The sequence below is a fragment of the Sus scrofa genome, chromosome 1, assembly GCF_000003025.6.
Source record: "Sus scrofa isolate TJ Tabasco breed Duroc chromosome 1, Sscrofa11.1, whole genome shotgun sequence".
NCBI lineage: Eukaryota > Metazoa > Chordata > Mammalia > Artiodactyla > Suidae > Sus > Sus scrofa.
In genome coordinates, this window is record NC_010443.5 from 58,126,866 (window position 1) to 58,141,285 (window position 14,420).

Here is a 14,420-nt window from a genome sequence, read left to right on the forward strand (position 1 = left end):
AAAGTGCAAGGAGTGACATTCTCCTAAATATGACTGATGTGCCAGAACTTGAAATCAAATCATTCACATTAAAATATATGAATTCATCAAGTCTCCCTCTGATGAATATGGACCCTTTGACCCACTCAGGGTCAGGAATGGTAACCCCAAGAAAAAGGGATGTTATCTTCCAAAAGGACACGAATGGATCTGCATACAGAAGGAAAATGCCTGGGTTTGAGGTAGAAGAAAAGATAGGGTGTGTGTGTAGAAGGCAGCTGGGGAGAAATTGGTGAAATTGGCAGTGTCCTTAAGTCAAAATGGTCCAGTCATTTTGTGTGTGACCTTTTCTCTTTGACTTCCAACAAACTTTCAACTGCAGAATTTCAATCTTGGAATCAGAACAAATGAAACCTGAATAAGAGTCTGACATTAAAACTTTGCTTTAAATTTTTTACATTAAATTCTATGTGTAGACTTTCACGCACACAAGGAGAATTCCAAAAAAGTTGAAAAATGAATTTTTTTTTAAAAAGATGACATTTCGGAGTTCCCATTGTGGTGCAGTGGTTAACGAATCTGACTAGGAACCATGAGGTTGCAGGTTCGATCCCTGGCCTCACTCAGTGGATTAAGGATTCGGCGTTGCCGTGAGCTGTGGTGTAAATTGCAGACGTGGCTCGGATCCCATGTTGCTGGGGCTCTGGTGCAGGCCGGTGGCTATAGCTCCGATTAGACCCCTAGCCTGGGAATCTCCATATGCCATGGGAATGGCCCTAGAAAAGGCAAAAAGACAAAAAAAAAAAAAAAAAAAAAAAAAGATGACATTTAGGGGTCCTGAATTTGGGGGTAAATTTTTCTCTGCGGGAAGCCATATTCCCATATCAGCACGGATGACCAGACTCCACGGAAACACAGAAGTGATGCTATAACACCATGTTCAACTGTAAGTCATAGTGGACTGACCCAGTCATGGCCCTGTGTGTCAGTGTGAGCGTGAATGTGTGTGTGTGTGTGTGTGTGTGTGTGTGTGTGTGTGTGTGTGTGTGAGAGAGAGAGAGAGAGAGAGAGAGAATCCTTGTTTTCCAGTGCTATCTGCCCTCAAGGACTGAACTTGATGGTTTTTATACTGAGGCACTGATTCTGTCATTGACAGAGTATGAAAGTTTTCTAGATGAAATATAAAGACAGAAATGGCTTTAATTGCTGTATGATCCAAAGCTGATGGGCAACACTTCCAAAACCTTGTTCTAAACTAAATGATCACACACACACTTAAATAGACAGCTGATCTCAACATAGAAAAAAAAAGGGAAGACTGAAAAAAAATTAGTAGAGGAATTATTTCAACCTGGATGTCTTAATATTTCCAGGTAAACCATTTTTGGAGTTCTGTTTGTTGTTTTTTAAGTGCCCAGGAAGGATATTAGTGTTGAGATTGACCAAAAGACTGGATACTGTTAAATAATGTGACTTGAGAGTGAACCATGAGGAATGATGTATAAAACTGGTTCCAAAAAGTGGTTTGAGAATGAAGATTTACAAATCCCAGAATTCAGAGCCAATGACAGCAGAAGAAATAAAAAGGCCTTCAATAGCCACCAAAAGATGTAGATCAAAAAGAACACACTATAGCTTGTTTTCAAGCTCACATTTCTACTGCTACTTAAAAAAAACAAAAAAAAGAAGAAGAAAATGACAAAAAAAGAATTTTTCCCGAAAGGGCAGAATATGTCAGAAATAGTAAATACCAAACCCAGAAAAAAGAGGAAGTGAGTTCCTTTACATAGAAACGGGTGGCTTGCTATATGTGATATTAAAAATTGCCCTAACAAGAGTGGGGCAGCAATAAAAATAAATTATTTCCCTTCTTGCAAAGTATGTGAGGGTAGGAAATTGACACAAACTGCCAGAGAGATGAGGAAGCATTCTTTTCACACTGTCCGCAGAACGTGCTTTCATAATTTATCCCTTCCTTGGATGCCCCTTTTCTGCCACGTCCCTGCTCTCTGCTCTCAGCTGTCCTCTCACCAAACCCTTCAATTAAATTATCTCACGTTTCTCTCTGATCTGTTCACAGCTTGTCACATTGCTCCAGTGCAAGCCTTCCCCAAGCTGCTGCAACGGGACACTGAGAGCAGGCCTTTCTCCCTCCAGCTGCTCCCTGATGCCTTAGATCCTGGGCAAGAGACAGGTGGGTTCTCTCACTGCAAGGCTGACCCCCTCCCGACCCTTCCTCTAAGGAACCTACGTCTTCACATTCTTAAAAAACTATGATTGCATGGTCTGCTCAACCTACTGAAGCCACCACCTATGTCTCAGATAGTCAATGAGAAAAAATAAAAATTGTGCTCATCCTTATCCTTTTGGAGAAAAACCAGGCAGTGTTCTCCTGAGCACCTGGAATAACAAGACCCAAGTTGTGCAGTTACTGCAAACGCTCAGCTTTTTATCTTTGGTTCATCCTTTGGGTCTGTAAGACATCTTTCACAAAACAATATTTCAAAAAAATTATTTTACGGAATATTCAATCTAGACTGCCATGAATTATCCAGAACAGCGATACAGAGAACCTACATGCCGAATTAAAGCAGTCAATCAAAAGGCCAATAACCGAGAAAAGAGAAAATGTTATTGTGAAATGAGATGAGATTAAAGAAAGAGACTCAGACGAGATTCTCCAGTTTGATGAGACGGAGGTGCGGAAAGGCTTTTCCCAGAGGGTCGACGCTTCAAAGGAACAGCATGTTGATTTAAAGGTGGCAATTTAGAGGAGGCAGGAGGAGCCGGCGGCCGATAAATAAGAATCCCACGTGAGCTAGGGAGACGCCCTATTCAAGGAGAGCTCAGAATCAGAGGAGACTTCAGTAGGGAAAAGCGTTATTTTTCTCTCTCTCTCCCTCTCATTTCTTTCCAAAGTAGGACCACTGGTCCCATCAGGAACCAAGTGGTCCAAGCCTCAGATGCCCTGATGGGAGGAGAAAATAGATCCATCCCTTCTGCAAAACCCTTAAAAATGTGCCTGTCTTTTGATCTGATAATTCCGTTTCGAGGATAGGTGAAAAATTATATGCCTGAAGATGCTATCTGCTGCTCTTTCTATAATGTTCCATCTTGTTTATAATAGTGGGGAAAAAAGCAGAAACAATCTCAATTTCCAGTAATAAATCAAAACACATTCATACGTAGCATTCTAGACAGACATCTGAAGTGATGCCGTAGATGTGGAAAAATATTCAAGACATGATATTTAGGAAAGAGGTTACCAAAAAGTGGATATGATTAGGTTTTTGTCTTACACACACACACACTCAGGACTGTAAAATACAGTCAGGAGGCACACAGGAGTTTCCCAGGATGTTAATATCATGACTGTTTTAATTTCTTCCTTATCTGCCTCTTTTTTTGGAAATATCATCTTAAAAACTGTAGGTGTTTTTTTTTTGATGAAGAGAAAAACCAGTAAATGCTTTTGAAAAAGGAATAGAATCAGGTGTGGACTTGTGTCCAGAAGGACCTATCAAATGCTGGGGCTGGAAGGGCCCTCAGCTCCCTGAGTCACCCTCTTCATTTGATAGACAAGGAGCCCAAAGTGCAAAGAGCAGGAAGGCTCTGACCTCGGAACACTCAGGAAAGGGGGATTACTGCAGTCACGGCAAGAGAGAGAGGAAAGACTGCAAGGGGCTGCTCCTGCAAGGCTGAGTAGGTAAGAGTGATAGGCACGTACGATTTGGGAGTCAGGGTTCAACAGAGTCGAGAGTCCCATGGAATGATGGTTTTGGAAAAATAACGAATGAGAATTTAAGCAAATTAGGAGACTAGAGATATGGTAGGGAGCACGGAACGAACATTTTTCTAGCACCTCCATGTAAAAGGCTGATGTTAACGTATGTAATCTAAGTTACTCTGAAAATACCAGCATTCTCATTTTACAGATAAGGACGCTGAGGTTAAAATCACCAGCACTTGATTGAGCAAGTAATACAGCTATGATCTGCTCTCTGGATGGATCCCAAGTTCTCCCTCTTTGTACCGTGCTACGCACTTGGCCTTCTTGGTCTTATCTCCTGAGAGAAAGCCCTTGATTCATAGAGATTACTTACCAGCAGAGGCACCTGGAGTTTCAAGTGCATCAAAAATCTCAGTTGGTGAGTCAATGATGTGGGGGCAGCCCGCAATGAACCTGGCACAAACTCCCCATCCAGTGATACATGCCTGGAACTGGAAAGGCTAGCTCCCCGCAAGCAAGGCAAGAGGAAGGGGAGAAGGAAAGAGTGGTATTTCAAAAATCTTATTTCTGAATCTATAGGCACACGAATGTCTTTTTATCCTACCCTTACCAATATCAAGACATCTGTGTTCCTTTCCTTCTAATACATCCCTCAAGAGTTCCAATTAGTGCTGTCCTTGAACTACTGGGAGTCCTCAGCTGTGACCTTACATAATAGCAGTGCTCTCCTAACTATTATTTGTAGGCAAACATAATAGCAGGTACTGCAAAACCTCCTCTCTTTTGGCCTGGGAAAGGGGCAGCAGTCAGTCCAGATCCCATTAAATGGGAGGTCTTAACCACCTATTAGCTATTTGCAGAAACCACGACATGCTCAGTCTCCTGCAAGCTTCAAGTACTTTTCTCATTGCAGGAGTAATGGAAACATTCGGTCTCTTCCTCCTTCCTTTCTTACTGCTCTGATCACCTCACAGGGGTCTGATTAGGATCACAGCCTTCTCTGTGGTTATCCCTGACTACAGCCACCAGCAACAAGCCTAGTGGCTTCCTTACAAGTGAGTCAGTAATACAACAGGCATTTGTGAATAAAAAAAGGGTTTTGCAATCTGTATTAGGTACTTAGTATTTTGATTTAGGCGATATTTCCAAACAGTAGCCACTCGCCACATGCAACTGTCCAAATTTAAATTGAATGATGTCAAAAATTCAGTTCCTCAGTCACACTAGTCATATCTCTAGTGCTCCAAACAGCCTCACCTGGCTGTTGAATTGCACAGCACAGATGGAAAGCATTTCCACAATGGCAGAAAGTTCTCCTGGTCAGTGCTGCCAGAGAGCAATGGGCAAAGAAACCCAGAAACACTTAGTGAATTCTTCTGTGCCAGGCACTGTTCTAAATTATTTGAATACATTAATTCATTTCATCCTCAATATGACTTTATGAGTGATGCAGGGCTTGATACTGCTCCTCGTTCACAGATGAGGAAATTGAGGCACAGAGTGTTTAAACAATCTGATTCCTCTCTCTGCCACTGTCTCCAAATCCTCAGCTCTTGCCTTGGCAATTCTCTTACAGCCACGTCAGTGTTTGTCCTCACAGACTCTCCTCTTGGTTAGGTTCTTCCTGGACAATTGTGGACCGTCCCAACTGATCTCATTTCAATGATCTTTCTCTTCATCGCCAGAACCAAATAATTAATAATTATTTTGTCTCAGATAACCCATCACCATGGAGCCTCATAGTCTGCTGAATTAAGGTCTAATTCCTGAAAGCAGTTTTCGAAGTTGCCCACAACATGGTCCCATTTTTTCTTTCATGTCTTATCCTCTTGTGATATCCAACACTTATCAATAATTAGGGCTACTGCATGAGTTTAGGTCCACTGAGAAGCAGACACTAACATGGGATTAGATATGCCAGGGGTTTCCTGGGGAGGGAGCAGGAGCAGTCACGGAAAGTCTGCAGACTGAGGTGTTGGTGTGGCCCCTATGAAGGAGAGCAGAAGGGACAGGAATTGAGTGGGAAGCATCTTAGAAGGCAGCATGGTTCCAAGAAACGTTCAGCCAAGCCAACAGGGGGAGGTCCTTGAGCCAAAGCTTCTCAGTGGAAGACTCCGTGTCTTGCTGGAACAGGCATGCTTAGAGCTCCTACTGTGCACAGTCCTGGCTGGGAGTAGCCCACGGGAAGCATGGCAGGGTGGGGGGTGGGGAGGTGCAAATCATGGCAGGTCCAGTGGGGCCACATCTGGGGATGTCAGCCAGTAGTGCTCCCTAAAGCAGGAGAGCAGCATGGACATTTTCAGGGCCAACACAGTCAGTGTATAATCTACCATTTTACTGGGATACACTTAAGCGTGAAAGAGGGGACTACTAATAATTACACTGGGGTAACAGGTGGACCCAGGGACCATTCTAGGCAAATTGGAGTTTACGGTCACCCTATAATAACTTAGGTATCAGAGAGTCTATGCATGCTCATCAGCCAGATCTTGCCACTTTTTTGCATTCCCTTAGTATGGAACTGCTTTATAACCCTGTGACTACAGAAATCTTATGCAGCTGCTAAAACTGACCTCAAATATCATCTTCTGAGTATCATCTTTTCCTCCTTGGAACTACTTCATGTGTGTCTTTATGAAGTACTGATCCTTTTTTTGTTATATATTTTAATTAATTTTGAATCATCTTATTCCAGCCATCAGAGAATAAGATCCCTAAGGGCAGGTATGATGTTTTTTCAGTTTTGTCTTCCCTTTGATGATTTGCACAACGCCACCATATAGCAGCACCTACAGAAGGCTGTACCCTTCCCTCTATAGAGCTCTCTAATACCAATGTTCCCATGGCTTTTCTGTCCTAAACAAATACTTGTATCATCCTGTATTTCTTTGGGGTTTTTTGGCCCTGCCCACGGCATAAGGTTGTTTCCTTGGGCCAGAGCCTTAACCCACTGAGGCCACCAAGAACGCCATCAGCTTGTCTTTCTTAAACGCAATGTTTTCTTTGTCTTTGCAGTTGAGAGGGAATTCAAATATCAGTCAACCTTGGTGAATTCTTTTACGATTTGCTAATTACTTTGTCCTTTTTCTGCTGAAAGCCTACACTGAATTACATCAACTTCGCCTCAAAAGGGGACTTACAAATTGCTGAATAACATTTGCACTTTAAACAATAAAGCTATTAATGGCATTTGAGCAAGAACACCCATTATGTTCTTTGCAGCAATAAATCAGCATTTCATCTGTTATAAATTGCTTGGTCAGCTTCAAATGGCTTCAGAATAAATCTCTTTCTCCTTTGTGCCTCTGCTGTCTGTGATAAAGAAAGGAGGCAGAAGGTAACCCTGGGTTCTGCATTCCTGGGCATATCACCTTCACGCTGCATGACTCTGTAATTTATTTCCAGTGATAAAACTTTCGTAGTCCTACACTGACTGACGCTCACACATGTCCACACAGACACAGGAAGATACAGGGACCTCTTTAACGTTAATGGTGAAGTGAAGGGGTTTCCACGTGAACAGCTCGAGGACCACGTGGAGGAGAATTTTGATGCCTACTACAGATTCTAGTAATGCGGTAGCTGCAAACATAAACAGAAGGGCTCTAATCATTAGATTATTTTTTTTCAGTCCCGCCTCCAGATATGGTTGCAAATATCACAGGGTCATTAGATAGAACCCAGAGTTATCTTCTTAAGATTACGCTATTCCATCTTCACATTTCTGAGAAATATATCCAATATGTTCTACTTTTAAAAAGCCTCTTGCCTGGAAATCATCTCAATTCCATGATTTATCCTTTTCCGGGTACTTCTGAACATAGTGCAATATCATGAAGAAGGTGCCCAATAAATATTTAAGTGAATGAGTTAATAGATAAATGCTTTTCATTTAGTCTAAGTCACATTAGACTAAGAGTTAACAGTATTATTCATTCATCACAAAAACAGTACTATGTCATCTATATTTATTATGAGCTGGTCTCTCTATTTTAAAATTTACTGATATTTGGGAGTTATGCTATTATTAGTTATAGTGCTAACATTTCAAATATACAGAGGACTTTATAAATATTATAATGGATAATGGTGATTAGTTGCTTTTAATATCCAAGGCAGAGTGAGAGAAAACAGACTTAAACTACAGCATGAGAGATTTAAGTTAGATGAGAAAGTGTGCTCTGGCATCAGGTCTAATTAAACAATGGATGGATTAATGAGAGGAGTTATAAAATCTTCCTTGGAAGTCTTTAAAATCAGATGGAATCTCATCAAAACACACATTGTTAAATATGCCCCTAGATAAAGACAGAGGAATTGGTTCCAATCTTATTTGAGAGACAGGTATATTTACTAAGGATATATCTAGAATAATATAGTTTTTTGGAGTATGGACATTTCACATAAGATATTGGTATCAATTCATAACCAAGGACTTGACTCATATACTAAAGAAGTGACTTCTAGTTCTAGTCTCTCATGTGTTATGTAGCTTTGGGCTATTTTACCTTTAAGATAAAGATTATTTTGTAATTAAACAGGAATAATCCTATTTCAAAGTGCCTATTCTTTAAAATAAATTACATTAAGACCTTGTTGGGTAACTTACATTCTTTTTTTTTTTCATTACTCAATGAATTTTATTACATTTATAGTTGTACAATGATCACTACAGCCCAATTTTATAGCATTTCCATTGCAAACCCCCAGGTAACTTACATTCTGAATAAATAAGCAGTAGGAATATCTGGTTCCTATAATTTAAAGTTATTTCAATAAATTCTCATTTATTATAAATTATACCATATATAGTATATATAGTAAATAGTGTGTATATATAAGTAAATTATACTATATACAAAGTAAATTATACATGATTAAATAAGTAAATATATGGTAAATTATATATACACACACATATATATATATACATATACACACACAGAAGAAAGTTTATCATGTTGGTAACAACCAGAAAAGAAATACTTTAATAGATAAATTTCCAATCTCTCCCCATGTCAATATTCTCACTGTGGAACTTTATTTTTTTATTATTTTTTTTCTTTTGTCTTTTTTTTTGTTGTTGTTGTTGTTGTTATTGTTGCTATTTCTTGGGCCGCTCCCGCGGCATATGGAGGTTCCCAGGCTAGGGGTTGAATCGGAGCTGTAGCCACCGGCCTACACCAGAGCCACAGCAACGCGGGATCCGAGCCGCGTCTGCAACCTACACCACAGCTCAGGGCAACGCCGGATCGTTAACCCACTGAGCAAGGGCAGGGGCTGAACCCGCAACCTCATGGTTCCTAGTCAGATTCGTTAACCACTGCGCCACGACGGGAACTCCCTGGAACTTTATTTTTATACCAAGAATCTATCCTTTCAAAATTCCCAGGCAGAAAGCACTGAGAAAATGAAACATGCTCCCTCTATGTTATGAGATTTAGACAAAAGAATGTTTTCTTAACCACTGAAGTATATTTTCCTCCTCAAGGTTCCTATGAAAAATTTTGAAAAACTCATGGTGCAGACTATGCAATGTATGTTTAGATGTCAACACTGCTTTTGTGTTAGGATTCACATGAGAAAATTCACATATATTACCTTTCTACTACTTGGATACAGATCTATTTTGATGATGGTCAGGGGACCCTGTACAGTCTAAAAAGACCATATAATTCCATTCTCTTGTCTCTTATAAAAGAGAGACTTTAGGCTACAAGTTGTTTTTCTCAACAGCTCTACTCCCTGTTCAGAAGACACCAATGCAAATGCAGAATTTCAGGTGAATAATGAATACAAGGAATTCATGCGGAGAGTCAGAGAAGGATAAAGAGTGGAGTAGTGGATGAGCCTAACCATGTCAAAAAGGCCAACTTTTAGGAGGGCAGTCAAGAGTGTCCTTGAGAACATAAGCAGAATCAATCTCAAAGTCACTTGGAAACTAATCTTCCCCTTTTACAGATGAGGAAACTGAGACGTAGAGAGTATGTGACTTTCTCAAGGTCACTCTGTCCTAGGAGGTGACAGAAGGGCACTGCACAGTTGAGCATGTGGGTGGCAGATTCAGACCTTGCCATGAGCCAGGGCAGCTGTGCATTGGTTCTGGAGGACCAGCTCTCTGCGTGCTCCAGCCTGGCTCCCATGGACCACCACACCCTCTGAATCTGAAGAGTGACAGGGAACAACAGTGAGGGATGGAACGACATCTGCCAGCACTCAGAACACCTTCACCCTGATGGCCCTTGCCCCAGTTTAGTTTTGAAGAGCACCGTCCTAGTCAGGACTGGACAGGCGGCAAAATAAGTGTTCTCCTGGCAGTCATGCCCTGGACAGAGTCTCAGGCAATGGGAGGAGCCACGGGCTGGCCCCTCCCCAGACTCAGCTCCTTCCAGGAGAAACAGAGGCAGCAAGCAGCCAAGGGGAGGCCAGACACGAGGGACAGGGAGAGGCTGCACGTACACAAAACTCCAGACCTTGAGGGAGGCTCATCTCCACTTCAGGTCACAGAGCAGATGGGCAGAAGGAGTTCTGTACCAGGAGCTCATACAGACAGTGCTCCTTCGGGCGGGGCTGTCTGGGATCTGTAACATGTATGGATATAATAAGGCCCATGCCTGAGACACAGCAGCCCCCAAACACTCCCACCAAAACCCAAAACACGTGTTCAAAAGGGAGAATTATCCACATTACATTTTTTTTTTTTTTCCCACATGGCTGAACCAGGAGGGCTGCAAAATCCATCACTGTTATGGGCAGGAAGGCCACAGGGGAGCCTTCTTAGAACCTTCAAAGGGAAACATTTTGGATGAGCCTCTTGGTCATATAAGAAAGACAGCTGGTTAGGTTTAACTATTAACACATGGCAGAAGGTGTCAGAGATATGCCTCATTAGAAGACTATGGAAAATAGATACTGTTTTTTGGAAAAGGAAACTAAACTAAGATAACCTGAGAATTCCAGACAAGCGCAAGTGTACCTTCCCGTGCATGTCTCAAGCATTTAGCAATCAGATTCAGCCTTTAGCTGAATAGTTTTTATTTCAGGCAATATTTAATTTATGCAGACCATTCATTTGCAATACTGAATCATTACAACATTCTGTAAAAACTACAACAACAAAGGGCCAAAAATACAGGAGGCTCACTCTGACTACCTAATTTAAAACGGCAAACTCACCCTGTCCCTAAACTGATGCTCCTCTTACTCCGCTCTATTTTTTCTTTTATTTTTTCAGAGCAATTGTCTTTTCCAAACATACTATAATTTTGCTTATTTGTTTATTGCTTGTTGTGTGTTTTCCCCCAATAGAATATAAGCTCCAATAGGGCAGGGATGTTTGTCTGTTTCAGTAACACCTACAACAATGCGTGGCACACAGTACATGTGCAAAAATGCTGGCTGACTGCATCAGAACAAGATGTGGGTGAGCTGTCAATATTGTAGAAAGCGGAGTTCCTGTCGTGGCTCAGCAGTTAATGAATCTGACTAGCACCCGTGAGGATGAAAGTTCGATCCCTGGTCTCACTCAGTGGGTTAAGGATCCGGCATTGCTGTGAGCTGTGGTGTAGGTCACAGATGCGGCTTGGATCTTGCATTGCTATGGCTGTGGTGTAGGCCAGCAACTACAGCTCAGATTTGACCCCTAGCCTGGGAACTTCCATATGCCATGGATGTGGCCCTAAAAAGCAAAATTATGTGTATATACAATATATATATTGTAGAAAGCACTTTATATATACATATATACACACACAGCATATAGTATATATACTGTATAGTATATATACTATACATATACATACTATATATATATATTGTAGAAAGCGCTTTCCTCAGGTAACAATGAAATGGCTTCATCACTAACTACCAGGAATATATGTATATATATATTTTTTTTTTCAATATAAATCATCAAGTTACAGGGGAGTTCTGCTAGCAGAGGCACCTGACTCAAGATAAAGGTTCCAGGGTACCAAACCCTCCTCGTACGTGAAGCCACACTGATGACCTGCTTTTGCATGTCTCTGGGGGTAGAGGGGGAAAGTCAGGTAGGTACTGAGCAGTGTGACAAGAGACTTCACAAGGGTTTGTCTTTACAGCCTTATAATATGAATACTTTCTCGTATGGCACTTTCTCAGGCATAAGAAATATTCTCACTGTGCTCCTTAGTCTCCCTTCATAATAGCCTTCTGAGGCAGTAGGATTATGTTCTGAATCTCGGAGAGTGTGTTACCTGCCAGGGTGGAGGGCCAAAGGGGATCATTCCTACTTGGTTTGAGAAACCAAGTTTCGGAGTTCCCGTCATGGCGCAGTGGTTAACGAAACCGACTAGAAGCCATGAGGTTGAGGGTTCGATCCCTAGCCTTACTCAGTGGGTTAAGGATCCGGCATTGCCGTGAGCTGTGGTGTAGGTTGCAACCACGGCTTGGATCCTGAGTTGCTGTGGCTCTGGCGTAGGCCTGTGGCTGCAGCTCCGATTTGACCCCTGACCTGGGAACCTCCATATGCCGTGGGAGCGGCTCAAGAAAAAGGCAAAAAAAGACAAAAAAAAAAAAAGAAAGAAAAAGAAAAAGAAACCAAGTTTCAATACATAAAACAATTAAGGGCCAGCTGTATATAGCACAGGACACTATATTCACTATCTTATAATAACTTACAATGGGAAAGAATTTGAAAAAGAACAGCTATATATAATATATATATATATAATGTATATATATATATTCACACATACATACACGTGTATAACTGAATCACTTTGCTGAGCACCTGAAACTAACGCAACACTATAAATCAACTATATTTCAATTAAAAAAAAAAAGTAAGTACAAATTTAGTACTTATTTCACATGGCACGGCCCAAAGCAATACTCTGAAAGATTGGTTACCTAGTTGTCCACCTTCCATGGTTTACTACTGGGAAAGCATTTTACAAAAATGGATGGACTTCATTGCGTTGCCACGGAGATCAAGTAACAAGACAGAATTCTCAAGTCTCTGCTACCAAAACAAGTAGGTGCTACAGGTGTTATTTAGTTAAGATCCTGCATTTCAGGTTACGGTCGAGGTTTGGGAGAAGGGAAGGCAGCAGATTTCCAGGGATCATTTAAAGCACTGCCTAAGCAACAACAAAAAGCGGAGAAACAGACAGAACTCCTCCCCTGGACAGAAACTGTTGCATAACAATGGAGAAGGGGCGGGGCGGGGGAGGGGCTAAAACGCCACTCTGCCACTTCCCAGAAGAGACGGACACAGCATGGATGGAATGGGCCAGTCCTCGAGACCTCTCACAGCCTCGTTCTGGCATTAAGTCAGACTGTGCAGTATCTAGACAGGAGCGATGGGAGCTGGGGAGAATTAACTACCAAGGTGGTGAATCAGCCCAGCGTCTGAAAACACCTACGGCTTCTGTCAAACCTGCCCACACTCTTCACGAGCTTCAAGGCTCACAAACAGGAAATCGCTGGGTATGACTTAACCTGACTCTCAACCTCCTTAGAGAAGAGCTTGCCTCCAAAAGTGAGGAACAAAGTGTGGAGCCAAAGGGTGAGAGGTGAAGAAGAACGTGAGTTCAAGTTCAGGGTAGGGGGCTTTTAGTGGAAAGAAACACTTTTCTAAACCTAGAGGAGTTATTTGGGGTTCAGCATTGGCTCAATACCAGCTAACATCTTCACTAGCAGCCCAATGCTTCCAGAAAGGAAGAGAAAACTGAATTACAAAGGACTTGTGAAGATATGAAATTAAGTTGTTCATTATTCATGGGATCATTCAATCATGACATTTTTTCCCCCCGTCTTTTCAGGGCCACACCCATAGCATATGGAGGTTCCCAGGTGAGGGGTCCAGTTGGAGCTGTAGCCACCGGCCTACACCACAGCCACAGCAACACGGGACCCAAGCCGCATCTGTGGCCCATACCACAGCTCATGGCAACATTGGATCCTTAACCACTGAGCAAGGCCAGGGATCTAACACACATCCTCATGGATGCTAGTTGGGTTCATTAACCGCTAAGCCAGGAGGGGAACTCCGACTCATGACATTTTGTATCAAGGTATTTTCAGATCCAGAAAACTTTGACTTGACCCAAACAAATAAGAAGACTGATTATCTCATACAACTGAGTTGCTCTGATATGGTAGAGCTGTCCCAGGACTGGTTTATTTAACAGCTCAACAACATCATCAGGGACTTAGGTTCTTTCCATCTTTCTATTTTTTCTTTTTTAAATTAATTTTTATTATAGTTGATTTACAGTGTTCTGTCAATTCCTGCTATACAGCAAAGTGACCCGGTCATACATATATATATACATTATTTTTCTCACACCATCTTCCATTTGTTTTGAGTTGCTTAGATTAATCCCCAATTCTTCCCGAGTGACTGAGGATAGAGCTGGGTCCTGGGCCATCTTCTCTAGAGCAGACGGAAAAGAGTCAATACTTCACCCAAAGCAGAGTTATGCGCCCAAGAAAGGGGCTAATGGCCCTTGGTTAGGCCCAGGGAGATGTCACTCAGCAATATTCATTGAGTGCCTACTACTTGTCTATTCCTGTGCTGGTCACTGGAAACAGCTCCTGGTAGGAGCTTAGAGGTTTATGGTGGAGATAGACATTAATGAAATTACCATGCAAATGAAGAGAAAACTGCAACTGAAATAAGTGCTTTGTTGAATGGGTCCGTGGTACCCAGGTGCCAGGATAGGGAACC

General features: G+C 41.8%; 1 protein-coding gene across 8 annotated transcripts in view; it reads right to left on the reverse strand.

Annotated features, from left to right (window-relative positions):
- BACH2 (BTB domain and CNC homolog 2) overlaps nt 1-14,420 on the reverse strand; it is a 400,538-nt gene that overhangs the window by 245,663 nt on the left and 140,455 nt on the right. The gene's annotated exons all lie outside the window — the stretch shown is intronic.